This window comes from Procambarus clarkii, chromosome 32, assembly GCF_040958095.1.
Source record: "Procambarus clarkii isolate CNS0578487 chromosome 32, FALCON_Pclarkii_2.0, whole genome shotgun sequence".
In the NCBI taxonomy this organism is placed as follows: domain Eukaryota; kingdom Metazoa; phylum Arthropoda; class Malacostraca; order Decapoda; family Cambaridae; genus Procambarus; species Procambarus clarkii.
In genome coordinates this window covers 18,331,216-18,350,799 of record NC_091181.1, presented here as the reverse complement: position 1 = coordinate 18,350,799, position 19,584 = coordinate 18,331,216, and the positions used below count along the sequence as shown (strand labels likewise).

The window sequence follows — 19,584 nt, the reverse complement described above, 5'->3', positions numbered from 1 at the left end:
AACCAGCACATTGATCATCATTATTGCAAGTATTTCACAGCACACCAGGCTAAAAACAAACTTCAAAATAGCACCTGTCTATCAGTTTACAACCAAAATGTTAGGTCACTTGGTAAACATTTTGACAATTTAAATGCATTACTCACAGCACTAGGTACTAACCTATCGTTCATTATTTTAACAGAAACTTGGCTAAATAAAGACTATGCCCAACTCTACAACTTAGCTGGTTATAAAGCCATTCATAACTGTAGGCCTAATAAAAAAGGTGGTGGCACAGCTATATATTACCGAGATACATTTATCTGCAACAGTGTTATTAGTGACAGAGATGACTACTGTGAATATACTTTTGCTCAGTTTACAATTAAATCCCTTAAATCCTCTTTGACTATTGGAGCCATATATAGATTTCCCAATACTAACATAGCTTCTTTCTCAGACAACCTAAGGAATCTTATTATAAACAACAATCTCAACAAAAACCGCATCATTCTGGGAGGAGACTTAAATATTGACCTGGGTCAACAAAATTGCTCTCAAGTTGACTATTTCCTTAACAGCATGAACTCCTGTATGCTAATCCCCACAATCACCAAACCTACCCGAGTCACTCAAACATCAGCCACTACCTTGGACCACATATGGACAAACATAACAGCTCCCCTTGTATCTGGTATAATCTACGACAGAACAACTGACCACTATCCTACCTTTCTTATAGCGAACATGGACATAACACCACCAAAAAGCAAGAAACTTTCATTTAGGCTACACAGTGAATCAGCTTTAGACAATCTTACGGAGGCACTTCACAATATTAACTGGGATTCTGAATTCAATAATACTCATGATATAACTCATGACTCATGATTCATGCCCGAAACGCTTTGCGTAATAGTGGCTTTAGACATTGTATGTACTAGCTCTACCTATAAGTCAAACAATCCTCGTAAATATTTATTGTATGTATGTACCTTACCTAAATAAAATTGTATTGTATTGTATTGTATTGTATAAATTCATTAGCTAACCTCTTCCTCTCCAAAACTCTAAGCCTCTACAACCTTCATTGTCCCCTTCTTACCAAGCAAGTAACTGACAAAAGATTAAACAATCCATGGCTCACAAGTGGCATTCTCAACTCAATCAACAAGAAACATGAATATGAAAAGAAAGTTAGGATTGGCCTAGTTTCAAAGGAAGTAGCTAAAAGGTACTCATCAATGCTTACCAGTATCATAAGTACGGCAAAACTTGCATATTATGTGAATAGATTCAATGAAGCAAAAGGCAACATGAAAAGCACTTGGAAAACTATCTCTAGTATCCTAGGAACTAAACAACACTCACATAATCAAATAAAACTCTACAAGGATGGGGATATACCGTCAACTGATTTAGAAATGGCAAATGAATTTAATAGTTTCTTTTCATCGGTTGGTGCTAATCTTGCCAGTAAAATCACACAGACTCAGACACATATTAACACATATCTCTCAGGCAGCTATCCAAACTCTCTTCTCCTTTCACCAATCAGCCCGGCAGATGTTGTGTCCATCATACACTCTCTAAAAACCAAGGCAGGGAACACCAGTGAAATTCCGTCCATTGTGTACAAGAGAGCCTCCCATGCCCTTGCCCCACCCATAGCACTACTGTTCAACAAATCTATAGTGTCACACCTTCCCTGATATCCTCAAAAAAGCAAGAGTAACGCCAGTCCATAAAGGAGGCAATCCGGCGGACATAAAAAATTATAGACCAATATCAAATCTACCCATTCTATCAAAAATATTTGAAAAAATTATTTACAAACAGCTCTATTCCTACCTCGTAAAATTCGATATACTCAGCCCCTGCCAGTTTGGCTTCCGGTCCCAAAAGAGCACCAACGATGCAATCATTAATCTCCTTGACGTTATCTACTCAGCCCTTGACAAAAATGAGTTTCCGATTGGACTCTTCATTGACCTAAGAAAAGCCTTTGATACTGTTAATCACAACTACCTCTTACTTAAACTCCAGCATTATGGAATCCGAGGCCTTGCCCTTGACTACATCCGATCCTATCTTAGTGACAGACACCAATATGTAACCATCAATGATACAACTTCTTCCACTCTACCAATTACCGTTGGAGTGCCACAGGGTAGCATCTTAGGACCTCTTCTATTTCTTATATATATAAACGATCTGCCTAATGTCTCTAATATTCTCAAACCTATATTGTTTGCTGACTATACTACCCTTATCTATTCAAACCTCAACCCACATACACTAAATAATGTTGTGAATAATGAATTAAAAAAAGTCCACTTATGGATGTCAACGAACAAACTAACATTAAACATCGAAAAGACTTACTACATCTTATTTGGAAGCAAATCATCAAATGCAATTCAGCTACAGATAGACAACATTAACATCAGTAATAAAAATGATGGCAAGTTTCTTGACCTATTCTTAGACAAGAGACTCAACTTCAGCACCCACATTCATCACATAACTTTCAGATTCAGATTCAGATTCAGATGTTTATTCAGGTAAGGTATATACATACAAGTGATGTTACATTAATGGATTGATATATAGATAGAGCTAGTACATACAATGCCTAAAGCCACTATTACGCAATGCGTTTCGGGCAAGAAAAAACATTAATATCTAGAACTTAATACTAATTGAGCATAAAGAATAAAAGATGTTGAGAACAAATACAAATAAAGATAAAAAAAAAAGGGGGAACATGACTGAAAAAGCAGCACAAATACAATAGGTTGACAAACAGTGTTGATTAAAAAAAAGAAAAAAAAAAGAAAATAACAGACATGGGTTGACAATAGAGGAGTGAGGTAGATTACAGGGAATTTATTAGGTAGTGTTTAGTTTTTATCTTAAACTGGTTGAGAGAGGTACAGTCTTTAACATGGTTGGGAAGGTCATTCCACATTCTGGGCCCCTTGATTTGCAGAGCATTTCTAGTTTGATTAAGACGTACTCTAGGAATATCAAAACTGTATTTATTTCTGGTGTGGTGCTCATGGGTTCTGTTACAACCTTCTATGAAGCTTTTAAGATCAGGATTGGCATTATAGTTTAGCGTTTTATATATGTATAATACACATGAGAGAATGTGCAGTGACTTAATATCTAACATATTAAGAGATTTGAGTAGGGGTACCGAGTGATGTCTGGGGCCAGAGTTGGATATTGTTCTAATAGCGGCTTTGTGTTGGGTAATTAGAGGACGTAAGTGATTTTGGGTAGTAGAACCCCAAGCACAAATACCATAGTTGAGATAAGGATAGATAAGGGAGTAATAGAGAGTCACCAGAGCAGGGCGTGGTACATAATATCTGATCTTAGAAAGAATGCCCACAGTTTTTGAAACTTTTTTTGATATATTTAGAATGTGTCCCTGGAAATTCAGCTTGTGGTCAATGAGAATGCCAAGGAATTTGCCATCTAATTTGTTACAAATTTGGGTATTGTTTATTTTGAGATTTATAAGACTAGAGGATTTATTGCCAAACAGAATATAGAAGGTTTTGTCAATGTTAAGGGTGAGTTTGTTGGCAGTTAGCCAAAGATGGACTTTATTTAGCTCAGTATTTACTGTGGCATTTAGAGCAAGAGGGTCAGGACTGGAGTAAATGAAGGTTGTGTCGTCAGCAAATAGAATTGGTTTGAGGTGTTGGGAGGCATTTGGAAGGTCATTAATGTAGATGAGAAAGAGGAGAGGGCCAAGTATGCTGCCCTGAGGAACACCAGTGTTGATGGGTAGGGTGGGAGAAATTGTATTATTCACAGAAACATATTGGAGCCTGTCAGTAAGGTAGGACTCGAGGTATTGTAGGGAGTGTCCTCTGACTCCATAATGATGTAGTTTAAGAAGAAGGTTTTGGTGGTTGACAGTATCAAAAGCTTTACGCAGGTCCACAAATAACCCAACAGGGAGCTCCTTTTTATCAAGAGCTGTATGAATCGAGTTAAGCATACTAATAAGTGCATCGTTAGTGCTTTTTTTGGGTCTGAAGCCATATTGGCAAGGGCTAAGTATATTGAGTTTGGCTAGATATGAGTAAAGCTGCTTGTATATAAGTTTTTCAAAAATTTTTGACAAGTTTGGCAGGATTGATATAGGTCTGTAGTTGTTAACATCTGTGGGGTCACCACATTTGTGGACAGGCGTTACTCTCGCTTTTTTTAGAATATCTGGAAAGGTTTGGAGTTCAAGTGACTTGTTGAAGAGCAAAGCAATAGCAGGGGCTAAAGATCTGGAGGCTTTTTTGTAAATTAAAGTTGGTATCTCCTCAAGGGCACCAGACTTGGTTTTAAGGGAAAGGATTATCTCATTGACGTCAGTGGAGTTAATAGGCTTTAGGTACAGAGACTGTGGATAGTTACCTGTAAGATAGTCCTTAATGTCAGTACTGGAAGATGGAATATCATTTGCAAGGGATGAACCAATGGAAGAGAAGAACCTATTGAACTCAATAGCAGAATCAGAGGCTGAAAGCTGACCATCGTTATTAGACAGGAGAGTCGGTTTGTTATTTAAAGATTTCTTTGATCCCAATATTTGTGAAATTGTGCTCCAAGTTTGTTTAATGTTGCTCTTTATTTGAGTAAATTTATCTTCGTAGTAATTAGTTTTGGCTCGTCTAATTATCTTAGTTAGCAATAATGAGTAATTCTTTGAGAATTCTTTGGAGACAATTCCTAACCTATACTTCTTCTCAAGGTCGTGTTTTTTGTTAATGGATTTCAGTATTCCCTTTGTAAGCCAAGGATTGTTAAGCCTTTTGCTTGTGACTTGTTTTGTAAGCCTAGGACAGTGGGTGTTATAAAGGCTAAGAGTTGTTTGTAGAAAAGATTGCACTGCTAGGTTGATGTCCCCTATGAAAGTCTCTAAGACAGTTGGTATACTCTCCAAAATCAGATATTATGTTCCTAACTCTGCTCTCCTCTCACTATATTAAGCACTAATCTACCCCTATCTTAATTATGGTATCTGTGCATGGGGGTCTACCACTGCAAACCACCTTAAGCCCATCATCAAACAGCAAAAATCTGCTATCAGAATAATAACTAACTCTGCTTTCAGACAACACTCAGCTCCCTTATTTAAATCCTTAAACTTGCTAAATATTAACTCCCTCCACACATTCTCTTGTGTCAACTACATTTACAAAACCCTGTTCTTAAATGCAAACCATGCTCTGAAACTCTCCCTGGACAGATGTAATAATAGGACCCATTATCACCACACCAGAAATAAATATCTCTTTGATATCCCCAGGGTCAAACTTAATCTGTGTAAACACTCTATGCAAATTAAGGGACCTAGTCTATGGAACTCACTCCCTAGTGAATTGAAAAACTGTAAAACTTTTGCCTTATTTAAAAGCAAAACCAAAAAGTACCTAACTTCATCTTCTTAGTTTCCTACACTGAGCTTTAAATTTGCTCTGTACCTAGTGTTACCCAATCTCCTAATTTTTATGTAATATCAAACAACCTTATCATTGTGTTCATTGCTGTCTTCTTTTATGTGCTAGCCATATGCTGTATTGTGGCTACCAATTTTTGTCAACTACCATTCAAGCTGTCATTGCAATCAATCTTATATTGTTTCTGCTGTATTGTTACCTTGAGGTGCTTCCGGGGCTTAGCGTCCCCGCGGCCCGGTCGTCGACCTATTGTGCCTACCAATTTTTGTCAACTACCATTCAAGCTGTCATTGCAATCAATCTTAGCTACCTATGTGCTTTAATATACTGTACCTACAATTTTCTCTCATCTTCTTTTTTTCATTTCATGTAACTGTTATCATTTTTTTGTCTATAAATTTTGCAAGTATTTACCTCCTTAAAATTTTCTTAGATTAAGGGCCTGCCCGAAACGCTGCGCGTGCTAGTGGCTTTACAAGACTGTAATTACCATATTTGTATCCTGACATTCCTTATGTACATTCTTGTATATGCATAAATAAATATATAAATAAATAAATATAACTTTGGCTCGTTGCGCGCGCAGCTTGGGCGGTTAGACTGAGCGGACATACGTTTTCTTTTCCTCAGAAAACCCACCGCTTGTTTGGGAAAGGCAGTGTTCTTATGCCACCAGACTCTTCCCGGAACTGAGAGGTATGAGCTACGAGGAAAGGCTAAAGGAGCTGAAACTCACGTCCCTGGAAGACAGAAGAGTAAGGGGAGACATGATAACCACCTACAAAATTATCATGAGGAATTGACAAGGTGGACAAAAACAAACTCTTTAGCACGGGGGGAACACGAACAGACGGGACACAGGTGGAAACTGAGTACCCAAATGAGCCACAGAGACATTAGAAAGAACTTTTTCGGTATCAGAGTAGTTAGTAAATGAAATGCATTAGGCAGTAATGTGGTGGAGGCTGACTCCATACACAGTAGGCCTCGCGGGGCCTCGTAGCCTGGTGGATAGCGTGCAGGACTCGTAATTCTGTGGCGCGGGTTCGATTCCCGCACGAGGCAGAAACAAATAGGCAAAGTTTCTTTCACCCTAAGTGCCCCTGTTACCTAGCAGTAAATAGGTACCTGGGAGTTAGTCAGCTGTCACGGGCTGCTTCCTGGGGTGTGTGTGTGTGTGGTGTGGGGAAAAAAAAAAAGTAGTTAGTAAACAGTTGATTGACAGTTGAGAGGCGGGCCGAAAGAGCAAAGCTCAACCCCCGCAAAAACACAACTAGTAAACACAGTTTCAAATGTAGATATGATCAGTCCAGTCCAGTACGTCTTTACCAGTCTCCTTGATGTAGCGTTTCGCGGGCGCTTTGTCATGGGTTCGTATCCTGGCCGGGGAGGATTTACTGGGTGCAAATCCTTAACTGCAGCCTCTGTTTAACTCAACAATACAATGGGTATTTGGTTGTAAACACGATTCTTCGTGGGGATCGTATTCCAGGGACCTGCCCGAAACGCTACGCGTATACTAGTGGCTGTATAAGAATGTAACAATTGTATATATCTCAAAAAAAAAAAAAAATAGGCCCAGTTGGCTTAGGAATCTGTACACCAGTTGATTTTTTTTTTTAAATATATACAAGAGTTGTTACATTCTTGTACAGCCACTAGTATGCGTAGCGTTTCGGGCAGGTCCCTGGAATACGATCCCCTGCCGCGAAGAATCGTTTTTTCATCCAAGTACACATTTTACTGTTGCGTTAAACAGAGGCTACAGTTAAGGAATTGCGCCCAGTAAATCCTCCCCGGCCAGGATACGAACCCATGACATAGCGCTCGCGGAACGCCAGGCGAGTGTCTTACCACTACAACACGGAGACTGTTACCAACTTTTTTTTTTTTTTTTTTTTTTTTTTTGAGATATATACAAGAGTTGTTACATTCTTGTACAGCCACTAGTACGCGTAGCGTTTCGGGCAGGTCCCTGGAATACGATCCCCTGCCGCGAAGAATCGTTTTTTCATCCAAGTACACATTTTACTGTTGCGTTAAACAGAGGCTACAGTTAAGGAATTGCGCCCAGTAAATCCTCCCCGGCCAGGATACGAACCCATGACATAGCGCTCGCGGAACGCCAGGCGAGTGTCTTACCACTACACCACGGAGACTGTAATTGACAGTTGTATAAGTATGTATCAACTGTCAACTGATTGACAGTTGAGAGGCGGGACTAAAGAGTCAAAGCTCAACCCCCGCAAGCACAACTAGGTGAGTACATATTAATTCATCATCTTAACTTATCAGTTTATATTGTCTCGTTTTGGTCATAATAGTGTCTTGGAAGAAGAGAACGCAGCGAACACAAGCCAACGCTTATGTATATACGAAAGTGTTCGTGTATATAAACATGTTAGTGCACGAATTTGTATTTTCCGTGTACTGAAGCGACGGTGTGCGAACAGTAGTAGACGATTGGACCAGTTCTCTCCACGGCAACACCCGGTGAGTGACTGGGCGTTTCTTTGACACGAGGCGTCTTATTGTCAGGTGATACACGTCTAAGTCTTGCCATTAAGATTTGCAATTAACCCTATACGTGTACGGCGGGACGCATCCCATCCCACGATCATCGTTGCTCATAAATCAACAGCTATAACAACAACCCTGTGAGGCACTGGCTTGCACTCACCCCTTGTACACCTGCCATGTACTCGCTCCTTGTACACCTGCCTTACACTCACCCCTTGTACACTTGCCATGTATTCGCTCCTTGTACACCTGCCTTACTCTCATCCCTTGTACACCTGCCATATACTCGCTCCTTGTACACCTGCCATATACTCGCTCCTTGTACACCTGCCTTACTCTCACCCCTTGTACACCTGCCTTGCACTTGCTCCTTGTACACCTGCCTTGCACTTGCTCCTTGTACACCTGGCTTGCACTCACCCGTTGTACACCTGCCTTGTAAAATAAGTGCCCGAATAAAATAAATGCCCGAAACGCTTTGCGTAATAGTGGCTTTAGGCATTGTATGTACTAGCCCTATCTATAAATCCAACATTCTTTGTAAAATCTCTTATGTATGTACCTTACCTAAATAAACATTTTATTTTTATTTTTATTTATTTTTATTTAAGTAAATTTTATTCAGGAAAGTACATACATAGTTGTTTTACAAACATAATGTTGGATTTATAGATAGAGCTAGTACATGCAATACCTAAAACCACTAATACGCATAGCATTTCGGGCAAGGTGAGGTGGGGGATTGTACTCGCTCCCTGTACACCTACCTTGCACTTACCTGTTGTACACCTGCCTTGTACTCGCTCCTTGTACTCTCTCCTTGTACACCCGTCATGTACACGCACTGTATGTACTCTCACAAGTATGGCATACATAATCTACAACATTTCTGAAGTTCATGTTAGGCCTACTACAGTCACTCATATTTGTTGATTAAAAATTCTTTTGAGTTGATTTTTGTATTCAAATTTATTCTCAATTTATATCTGTCAAACTGACCGACAGTTAATGTTCAGCAATTTTTTTTTTTTTATTTATGATGAGTAACAATATTAAGCAAGTTGCGGTACAGTGTTGGAGGCTCGTCAGTGCTATGTGAGGAATAGTGGTCCAGGATGGTGGGCTGATGTGCACTACCTGCACATGTAATTTATTGTCAGGGGACAGGAAGCCAGGTTACACATCTAGTACATGTTAGGCTTATATAAAGTCCTCCCCTTTCTCTAGGGTTTAACTATTGAATCCACCCCAGGATTCAACCCCACAACAAGCTACCTAACTCTCGGGTACCTGTTCACTGCTAGGTGAACAGGTGCATTAGGTGATAGGAAACGCACACCCAACCATTTCTGCCCCGCCTGGGATTTGAAGCCGAAATTTTATTCTGGGTCAAGTGCCGATGATTTACGAACCCAACTGTACTACCGGGACCATTTCCAGTATTTATTTCCATTAGTGGTAAGGTTTGCGATGTTGAGTACCTTGACATTAGCAAAGCTTTTGATACAATGCCACATGAAAGACATTAAAAAGATAGAGGCTCATGGTATTGGCAGTGCTATATTAAGTTGGATTAGGGCATGGCTATAACAAAGGAAACAGAGTTAGTATAAATGGGGTTCAGTCAGAGTGGGAAAATGTTGTAAGTGGAGTGCCTCAAGGCTCTGTCTTGGGACCTCTGCTGTTTATAATATACTGTATATATAAATGATTTAGATTCAGGTTTGAGTAGTAACATTTGCAAATTTGCCAATAATACAAAAATCAGTGGGAAAATTAACACGGAAGACGACTCACTATCACTTCAATACGCTCTAAATAGGGTTTTGAAATGGTCAAAAGATTGGCAAATGCAGTTTAATGCTGATAAATGTAAAGTTTTGAGGCTAGGTAATGATGATAGAGTTACAAGATATGAGCTAGATGGTGTTGAGATTGCGAAGTCAGATTGCGAAAGGGATCTGGGAGTTATGATTAGTCAGAATTTAAAACCAAAGGATCAATGCATGAATGTTCATAATAAGGCAAATAGGACACTGGGATTTATTAATTGAAGCATTAGTAACAAGACACCTGGTGTTGTTCTTCAGCTATATCTTGCTCTGGTTAGGTCCCATTTAGATCATGCAGTTCAGTTTTGGTCGCCGTACTATAGAATGGATATAAATTCACTTGAACGTGTCCAACGTAGGATGACAAAGTTAATTTCCCAAATTTGAAATCTTTCATATGAAGAAAGATTAACAAAGCTTAAATTGCATTCACAGGAAAGGCGAAGAGTTAGGAGTGACATGATAGAGGTTTATAAGTATATGAATGGACATAACAAAGGGGATATTAATAGGGTATTAAAAGTATCAACACAAGACAGAACACAAAACAATGGGTATCAATTGAATAAGTTTAGACTTAGGAAAGACTTGGGTAAATACTGGTTTGGTAACAGGGTTATTGATTTGTGGAACCAATTACTGCGTAACGTGGTCGAGGTGGGGTCCCTCGATTGTTTCAAATGTGGGTTGGATGTGTATATGAGTGGGATTGGGTGGTTATAAATAGGAGCTGCCTCGTGTGGGCCAATTGGCCTTCTGCAGTTACCTTTGTTCTTATGTTCTTATTTATTCTCTGAGAGGTGTGGGATGAGTAGTCCAGGATAGAGGCCTCCTGTACAGTGCCAGGACATGTCACTAATACTGTGAGAGGTGTGGGACGAGTGGTCCAGGATAGAGGGCTCCTGTACAGTGCCAGGACATGTCACTAATAAATTTAAATTTTAAATTTTAATTTTTTTTTTTTTAAATTTTGCCCCGAGGGGCGAGTTTATTGGGCAGTGCCACTCATCTTGTGAGTGGACACACTGCCATAGCAGCATGTACAACACTCCCCAATAGGAAGAAAACCCGCTGGGTTGTTCATCCTGTCACTTGTACCCAGACACAGCTGGGACTTGCTTAACTGTCTCAAGTGAACAGCTCCTCAAACAAGAAGATTAACATCTATCAACCCTTAAAAGCTTACGTTGTCTTGCCGGTGCAAAATGGGGAAATCTTTTAAGAACAGTATCAATATTTGACAAATAGTGTTTTCCTAAGGTTTGGTAAGTGGTAAGGTTTGGTTTTCCTTAGTGGTAAGGTTTGCGATGTTGAGTACCTTGACATTAGCAAAGCTTTTGATACAATGCCACATGAAAGACATTAAAAAGATAGAGGCTCATGGTATTGGCAGTGCTATATTAAGTTGGATTAGGGCATGGCTATAACAAAGGAAACAGAGTTAGTATAAATGGGGTTCATTCAGAGTGGGAAAATGTTGTAAGTGGAGTGCCTCAAGGCTCTGTCTTGGGACCTCTGCTGTTTATAATATACTGTATATATAAATGATTTAGATTCAGGTTTGAGTAGTAACATTTGCAAATTTGCCAATAATACAAAAATCAGTGGGAAAATTAACACGGAAGACGACTCACTATCACTTCAATACGCTCTAAATAGGGTTTTGAAATGGTCAAAAGATTGGCAAATGCAGTTTAATGCTGATAAATGTAAAGTTTTGAGGCTAGGTAATGATGATAGAGTTACAAGATACGAGCTAGATGGTGTTGAGATTGCGAAGTCAGATTGCGAAAGGGATCTGGGAGTTATGATTAGTCAGAATTTAAAACCAAAGGATCAATGCATGAATGTTCATAATAAGGCAAATAGGACACTGGGATTTATTAATTGAAGCATTAGTAACAAGACACCTGGTGTTGTTCTTCAGCTATATCTTGCTCTGGTTAGGCCCCATTTAGATCATGCAGTTCAGTTTTGGTCGCCGTACTATAGAATGGATATAAATTCACTTGAACGTGTCCAACGTAGGATGACAAAGTTAATTTCCCAAATTTGAAATCTTTCATATGAAGAAAGATTAACAAAGCTTAAATTGCATTCACAGGAAAGGCGAAGAGTTAGGAGTGACATGATAGAGGTTTATAAGTATATGAATGGACATAACAAAGGGGATATTAATAGGGTATTAAAAGTATCAACACAAGACAGAACACAAAACAATGGGTATCAATTGAATAAGTTTAGACTTAGGAAAGACTTGGGTAAATACTGGTTTGGTAACAGGGTTATTGATTTGTGGAACCAATTACTGCGTAACGTGGTCGAGGTGGGGTCCCTCGATTGTTTCAAATGTGGGTTGGATGTGTATATGAGTGGGATTGGGTGGTTATAAATAGGAGCTGCCTCGTGTGGGCCAATTGGCCTTCTGCAGTTACCTTTGTTCTTATGTTCTTATTTATTCTCTGAGAGGTGTGGGATGAGTAGTCCAGGATAGAGGCCTCCTGTACAGTGCCAGGACATGTCACTAATACTGTGAGAGGTGTGGGACGAGTGGTCCAGGATAGAGGGCTCCTGGACAGTGCCAGGACATGTCACTAATAAATTTAAATTTTAAATTTAAATTTTTTTTTTTTTAAATTTTGCCCCGAGGGGCGAGTTTATTGGGCAGTGCCACTCATCTTGTGAGTGGACACACTGCCATAGCAGCATGTACAACACTCCCCAATAGGAAGAAAACCCGCTGGGTTGTTCATCCTGTCACTTGTACCCAGACACAGCTGGGACTTGCTTAACTGTCTCAAGTGAACAGCTCCTCAAACAAGAAGATTAACATCTATCAACCCTTAAAAGCTTACGTTGTCTTGCCGGTGCAAAATGGGGAAATCTTTTAAGAACAGTATCAATATTTGACAAAAAGTGTTTTCCTAACTCAAACAATGTGGGGTTTATTATTCTACACATATTTCTAATGTCTCTCGGGTGTTCACGTTCACGTAGATAGTGGTCAAGGCGGTGTCCATCACTCTCACCACAGATTCTGCAACTTCGCTGACCAACTGTTGTTTCCATTCCATATCTCCATGGATATTTGTATCCAAGACGGACTCTCGCTATTACTGATTCTCTCCCTCCTCGTCCTCCTTTTTGGCCATAATGATTGGAATTACCAGCTGCAACCATGTTGTACCATCGTATAGATTCACTGGTTTGTGCTTCTATCCTCCTTTCCTCGGTTACCTTGTCACAGTGATGTTGCCTGACAATACCTCTAATTTGTAGTAGAGTCTTGGGTATGAAGTATTCAATATGGTCTCCTTCAGCGCCTTCAGCAGCTCCTTCAGCAGCTCCTTCAGCGCCTTCAGCAGCTCCTTCAGCAGCTCCTTCAGCGCCTTCAGCAGCCAGCACATCTGCTCGTTCATTCCCACATATTCCAACATGGGAGGGAATCCACAGAAACTTGATGACTCTTCCCTGATTGGTAAGTACTCTCACAGCTCTCTTAATTTCAGCGACTATTGCAAGATTTTCTGCCCGATTTTTACTTAGGCTTTGCAGTGCTGCTTTTGAATCGGTGCAAATCACTGCACCATTAGTGTTCCGTTCAAGAAACCTTAACGCCATAACAATGGCAGTTAGCTCTGCTTGCGTTGAAGAGGCATAGTTCTCAATACGTACTTTTTCTTCTTTTCTGCGTTGGAAAGTATTATCCTTGATTACCGTGTATGCTGCGCCAGCCCTGCCATTGACAGGATTAGATGACCCGTCAGTGTAGATTTGATCTAGTTCATCTCTGGCTTCTTTATAAATTTCCTCGAGATACTTGTGCCTCATTTCTTGTGGTATCATGGATTTTTTCGTTGCCATTTCACTGATGATGATCTTGCATGAGTCATCCTCCCAGGGAGGTAACCTCTCTACAGGCAGGAGCTCACGGGCTTGCTCAAGCAGGTGAAGCTCTTCGAGGTAGCAGACTGATCTGTGATGCCATTTTTTGCTTCTGTTTCCCCCTGAAAGTAGCACAGAGCTCAGTTTTTTCTTAGCAATATCATTGTAATGGGGATCTCTGGCTATCCTAATTGCAAGCTTAGCATTCAGCTCCTGAATTCTGCTTTTAACACTGGGAAGGGACAACTCCTCTCGTAGATTAGACATTTTGGCAGTCCTTGGAACTCCAAGAATGATTGTCATGGCTTCATTTTAAATGCTTTCAAGCCTTTTTATATCGCTTTGGGAGTAGGTGCACAGACCTGGTGCGGCATAGTCTATGACGGAGCGCACATAGGCTGTGTACATCATTTTAAGCACTGCAATAGAGGCTCCATGTCCATTCCAGGTCATAGCTTTCAGTGCCCTGAGTCGACTTTTGCATGTTCCTATGAATTGATTGAGTTGATGAGTTGATTGAACAGGACATGTCACTAATACTGTGAGAGGTGTGGGACGAGTGGTCCAGGATAGAGGGCTCCTGTACAGTGCCAGGACATGTCACTAATACTGTGAGAGGTTTGGGGCGAGTGGTCCAGGGTGATGAGCTCTTGTACAGTGCCAGGACATGTCACTAATACTGTGAGAGGTGCGGGGCGAGTGGTCCAGGGTGGTGGGCCCCTGTACAGTGCCAGGGCATGTCACTAATACTGGGTCATTCCATCTCAAATTACCAAGAAGTCACCTATGGCTCCCACTCGACCCTCTCCAAATGGCATGAAATTTTGTAGTAAGATAGCCCTAGACCCCAAACACATTGCAAAATATTGGCTCTTGTAAACAGACACCACATTTAAAAAAAATCGTGGACCAAATTCCCAGGTGTGAGGGCCTCAGTATTGAGTGAGCCACCAAGCCTGACTCACGCAGCATGAGCTCACAGCACTGCTGTTCAGCTTGTGACCACAGCATTGCCTAAAAATGCAATAATATATATGTTCATGCTATTATTTAGCAATGATAGTATTACAGAAGATTCCTGACTGTGATAAAATTGACCAGGATTCTGATAATAGCAGGATTGTTGTGATAATTAGCGCTGTAGTGGGAGGAGTAATCTTGGTGGGGAGGGAGGTAGCATTGTCTGCTGACTCTGTGTGACAACCTTTTACTGTCTGGACTCACTATACCAGCTTAGTTGTTCGCTATGGTGAACAAAACATGCAGATACTTATATATAATGTCTGTATGTAGTGAATAAAAACAAAAACAGTATTGTGGGAGGAGAATGGTGGCGAGTCAGGTGAGGTGAAGGAGGGAAGAAGTGGCAGCCAGTGGCGGTCTGCCACTGGCTGCCATTGCCACTGCTACTCAGCATACCAACTTTGTGGTTCGTTATTGTGAACACGAATGTAGATACTTATATATAACGTGTATATACCGTACAGTGTAATAACAGCAAAACATCACAGTCTCCGTGGTGTAGTGGTAAGACACTCGCCTGGCGTTCCGCGAGTGCTATGTCATGGGTTCGTATCCTGGCCGGGGAGGATTTACTGGGCGCAATTCCTTAACTGTAGCCTCTGTTTAACGCAACAGTAAAATGTGTACTTGGATGAAAAAACGATTCTTCGCGGCAGGGGATCGTATTCCAGGGACCTGCCCGAAACGCTACGCGTACTAGTGGCTGTACAAGAATGTAACAACTCTTGTATATTTCTCAAAAAAAAAAAAAAAAAAAAAAAAAAAAAAAAAAAAAAGGAGTTTGGGGGAGAAGCCATTTTGGTGATGGGGGTGGCAACATCTGCATGATTTGTCATGTTGGTAGGGGTGAGGCATGCTGAGTCAGTACCTGTTTTTTGCCAGACTTCCTCACCCTATAGCGAGCAATATATGCTACTTATGATTTTTTATTATTGTGAGAGAATGGTCTCTCGGGATTCTCCCATAGCTGACTTGAATGGCTCATTGCAATGCACAGTGCACCGATCTTCGTGCACAAGCCCTATCTCTGTTAACCCTGGATAGTAAACTGGCATGTTGGGTATCTACAGAATGCCTACTTAACCAGGAATACGTTTATAATACGGAGGCCGCCGTATGTCCAGGCAGGAAGTAGATACAGGGAAGTTACTGGCCATAGGGTCAGAGATTACACATAGGAGGTGCGAAGTGTGAGAGAGCAGATGAGACGCGAGCTCAGGCGACAGAGTCTGACCTTTGGGGTCAGCCTCAACAGGTGCGATGGAGAATAACAACTGTGAAGTGGTCGTGACGTGTTCATGACGTCACCTCTGCTACTGATCAGGGAACGATCAATATGATTGGTTCCTGCTCATTTGCTGCAAATGCTATTGGTCAAATTGTAATCCCTTGTGTTGTGTCCCACGAGGAGCCCTGAGCCCCAGGCAAGAGCATTCACGTGAGGAAGCCCTTGCATAGAGGACGTGTCCTGTTCTGTCTATCGGCCAATAGACAGAAGAACACCGTCTATTCCTCACCGTCAAGTTAAACTCAGCGTCTTTTCGATATACCAACACTTGCCCGGAATCTCGACTGTGACTATATTGTTCAGAAGCCTAAGTGACAAATCACCAGAGCGAAATAGACTGGTATCAGGTAACCCCTGGTGACAAGTGGAGATCGTCTGTGAGTGACCTAGAGTGAACTAAGGCAGTGCCGCCACCTAAGTAATCTGTGTGTGACTTTTACCACAGTGTACCTGCACGGTACCATAATCAGCTGCTGCCAGCCGCCACTGTCCCGATCGTGTAGCCTCGAGCCGCCCGCCGTGGCCCTCACTGTACCACGTGACGTCACCACCCTTACTCACCGCCAGTGCCAGAGTGTGTGCGTGTGTCTGTTATACATACAGCGCACCCTGCTGCAAGTACCCTCCGTGTCAAGTACGGTTTGTGGGAAAGCCTGTCGTCAATGGTCTCGCGAAATAATGAACGGAACCAGCTGTCAGGCCACCTACGAGTTCTTGCATAAGTGTGCCTGAGTGAGTGAGTGAATAAGAGAGGTACCCTATCTGTAAGTACAAGATATTGTCATTGTTTTATTGTGTCTGTGTTGATCTGAGGGATCAACCACAGTTCTCACCTACTCATACCTGACACAGGTTATAGGTGAAGGCACAATCAGAGAACACTGTACAGGTATAAACATCAGAGGTCCACGGTTGTTCAACACCCTCCCAGCGAGCATAAGAAATATTGCCGGAACAACCATGGACATCTTCAAGAGGAAACTAGATTTATTCCTCCAAGGAGTGCTGGACCAACCGGGCTATGGTGGGTATGTGGGCCTGTGCGCCGCTCCAAGCAACAGCCTGGTGGACCAAATTCTCACAAGTCGAGCCTGGCTTCGGGCCGGGCTTGGGGAGTAGAAGAACTCCCAGAACCCCATCAAGCAGGTAAGGCACCCGACGGTGTATGCGTGCTTATCTGTGTGGTATCACTACATTTCACTCGTCTGTGAATGTGAGCTTCACATACACCACACATTTAGTATTGTGTGATATTATTATTGTGCATGTTATTGCCTGTCCCATTGACAGTGCCATTGTGTTTATTGCATATCATCTTTGCCCGAGTATCCGGTTAGAATGCTTGTGATCCCTTTGCATACCGGCAGTTAGGTTGCCGTGTTAATGATTGGCTGTCAATTGTGTTAGGTGTTACTCCACAAGTGGATCCGAGTCGATTAGCCAGACGTCAAGAGTCTCGCTAATGCAACCATAGCCTTTCTGACGCCAATCTAAAGTAAATCAAGCACCCATTGTATTAGTGGTTAAGTTAGTAAATAAACTACTGTTAAGCTTTATGCAGTATTTCCGTTGAACCACTTCTGAATACTGCAGACTATTTACTCAAGCCTTCGGCTCCAGGTGTCTACAACACCGAGTTGCCTAATTCACTAAACTATAAATGTGATGAGGACCCTAGGAGTCCCTTAAAGTGTTAAATCATTGAGGAGATTCCAACGATCAACATGGACCAGGACCAGGTGAGGCTAGTCTGAGAAGAGACCCTCAAGGACTCTAACTCGACCTTGCTCCCAGGCCCTGTACAGTTGCTCTCGTATTTTCTCTGCTGATTGCGACAGCTTCGTGAAGCGTTTGCCACATGTATATTGGCGACGTACGCATTGCAGTCGGGAAAGCAAAATAGAAAACCCCCACAATTATTTTTCCCATGATCAGAGAACACAAATTAACAGGTTTAGAAAAAAAACAATTCTTTTTTGTATGCGCATGTGGGTGAGAAATGCTAATTAGCCCTGAGCAACACAAGGGTTAAATAACAGGTCCATATTCAATGGGCTCTAGTCCCGTTAATGCGTAAGTACCACAATAATGACCAACTTTGACCCTTTGTTAAATCACTTCTATTGCCTGTAGGAGTAATTACCTAAGTGTAATTACCTAAGTGTAGTTACAGGATGAGAGCTACGCTCGTGGTGTCCCGTCTTCCCAGCACTCTTTGTCATATAACGCTTTGAAACTACTGACGGTCTTGGCCTCCACCACCTTCTCACTTAACTTGTTCCAACCGTCTACCACTCTATTTGCGAAGGTGAATTTTCTTATATTTCTTCGGCATCTGTGTTTAGCTAGTTTAAATCTATGGCCTCTTGTTCTTGAAGTTCCAGGTCTCAGGAAGTCTTCCCTGTCGATTTTATCAATTCCTGTTACTATTTTGTACGTAGTGATCATATCACCTCTTTTTCTTCTGTCTTCTAGTTTTGGCATATTTAATGCTTCTAACCTCTCCTTGTAGCTCTTGCCCTTCAGTTCTGGGAGCCACTTAGTAGCATGTCTTTGCACCTTTTCCAGTTTGTTGATGTGCTTCTTAAGATATGGGCACCACACAACAGCTGCATATTCTAGCTTTGGCCTAACAAAAGTCATGAACAATTTCTTTAGTATATCGCCATCCATGTATTTAAATGCAATTCTGAAGTTAGAAAGCATTGCATAGGCTCCTTGCACAATATTCTTAATGTGGTCCTCAGGTGATAGTTTTCTATCTAGAACCACTCCTAGATCTCTTTCTTTATCAGAATTCTTTAAAGATTTCTCACATAATATATAGGTTGTGTGGGGTCTATGTTCTCCTATTCCACATTCCATAACATGACATTTATTAACATTAAATTCCATTTGCCAAGTGGTGCTCCATATACTTATTTTGTCCAGGTCTTCTTGAAGGGCATGACAATCATCTAAATTTCTTATCCTTCCTATTATCTTAGCATCATCAGCAAACATGTTCATATAATTCTGTATACCAACTGGTAGATCATTTATGTACACAATAAACATCACTGGTGCAAGAACTGAACCCTGTGGTACTCCACTTGTGACATTTCTCCATTCCGATACATTGCCTCTGATTACTGCCCTCATTTTTCTATCAGTCAGAAAATTTTTCATCCATGATAGAAGCTTACCTGTCACCCCTCCAATATTTTCCAGTTTCCAGAACAACCTCTTATGTGGAACTCTGTCGAAAGCCTTTTTTAGGTCCAGATAGATGCAGTCAACCCAGCCATCTCTTTCCTGTAAAATCTCTGTGGCCCGATCATAGAAACTGAGTAAATTCGATACACAGGATCTTCCTGATCGAAAACCATACTGTCTGTCTGATATTATATCATTTCTCTCCAGGTGTTCTACCCATTTAGTTTTGATTAGCTTTTCCAATACTTTCACTATTACACTTGTCAATGATACAGGTCTATAATTGAGGGGGTCTTCCCTGCTGCCACTTTTGTAGATTGGAACTATGTTAGCCTGTTTCCACACGTCTGCTACGATTCCTGTACACAGGGATGCCTGAAAAATC

At 41.2% G+C, this 19,584-nt stretch overlaps 1 protein-coding gene across 4 annotated transcripts in view; it reads left to right on the top strand.

Annotated features, from left to right (window-relative positions):
* The first annotated feature begins 7,851 nt into the window (after positions 1 to 7,851).
* Positions 7,852 to 19,584, top strand: part of LOC123759292 (carbonyl reductase [NADPH] 3) — a 188,491-nt gene continuing 176,758 nt past the window's right edge. The window contains exon 1 of one of the 4 annotated variants that reach the window (XM_069334981.1): positions 7,852 to 7,949. The gene's annotated coding sequence lies outside the window, so the exon portion shown is untranslated. Of the gene's footprint in view, positions 7,995 to 19,584 lie in introns of all 4 variants that reach the window. The other 3 variants (XM_069334980.1, XM_069334984.1, XM_069334982.1) reach the window with 3 other exon arrangements.